At 44.4% G+C, this 977-nt stretch overlaps 2 non-coding genes across 2 annotated transcripts; both read left to right on the top strand.

The window, feature by feature from the left end:
* Positions 1-277: 277 nt before the first annotated feature.
* Positions 278-350, top strand: trnak-cuu. The gene has a single exon. It is a non-coding gene; the product is annotated as a tRNA-Lys (tRNA).
* Positions 351-364: 14 nt separating this feature from the next.
* On the top strand, positions 365-436 carry trnad-guc. The gene has a single exon. It is a non-coding gene; the product is annotated as a tRNA-Asp (tRNA).
* Positions 437-977: the final 541 nt, after the last annotated feature.

Raw genomic sequence — 977 nt, 5'->3', positions numbered from 1 at the left:
AACACTCAGTGGGTTTGTAAAATGTCTCAATGTGATCAATGAGTCCAGTACAGTGATACAAAAGACTGCTGGGTAAATGGCGACAACCCTCATCAATACTTGATGCATTGATGTGAGCTTGATTCTAAATGTCTATTCTTGTGTGGTGTATCTATCTTTGTATATCATGAAAAAGGAGTCTGGTCTATCAGAGTACCTGAAAACGGTCATTCAAAGCGCAAATATGGACGACATCAGTGAATGTAGTGAAATCATGAAGGGATACACAACAGAAGTAGCCCGGCTAGCTCAGTCGGTAGAGCGTGAGACTCTTAATCTCAGGGTTGTGGGTTGGAGCCCCACGTTGGGTGCTGTGTTTTATCCTTCCTCGTTAGTATAGTGGACAGTATCTCCGCCTGTCACGCGGAAGACCGGGGTTCGATTCCCCGACGGGGAGTATATCACACTTTTGGAGCAGCTCAGGTGGTAGAGTAGTCGTCTACTGAACTCTGGGGGGAGTGGTTCAGTTCCCTGTTCCTCCTGGCTACTCGCTGAGGTGTCCTTAGACAAGATATCAACAACACTACATACTCTTCTCAAACTGCCAAGAAGCTTCAAACCTCCGATCCAGATGTGAGATTATAAATGCTGAGAGTGATTGATGAAGTGTCTATGGTCTCAGAGCCCCTTTTGAAGGAATGTCAGTAATAGCTGTAGGAGGCTTGATCTATACGACAGACAGTGAATGGATCATTTGCAACTTACATAAAGTCCAAGCTGTGACAACTAGATCAGCTTGTAGTCTCACTGGGACACATTTCTGAGTCTGGCATGTCATATGTAGCTGTCAGTAGAGTGACCTCCCTCAGTGGGCTTCATATCCATATAGTGGATATGGATGAGACAAAGTTGTCTGTCCACCCAGAGCCATCATGAATTGTGTTTTATTCTTAAATGAAACTTATTTCCATGGATCCTTTGTTACAGAGAGTCTTCAC

This window comes from Anabas testudineus, chromosome 4, assembly GCF_900324465.2.
Source record: "Anabas testudineus chromosome 4, fAnaTes1.2, whole genome shotgun sequence".
Classification (NCBI taxonomy): Eukaryota; Metazoa; Chordata; class Actinopteri; order Anabantiformes; family Anabantidae; genus Anabas; species Anabas testudineus.
This window is presented reverse-complemented; position numbering and strand designations above follow the sequence as displayed.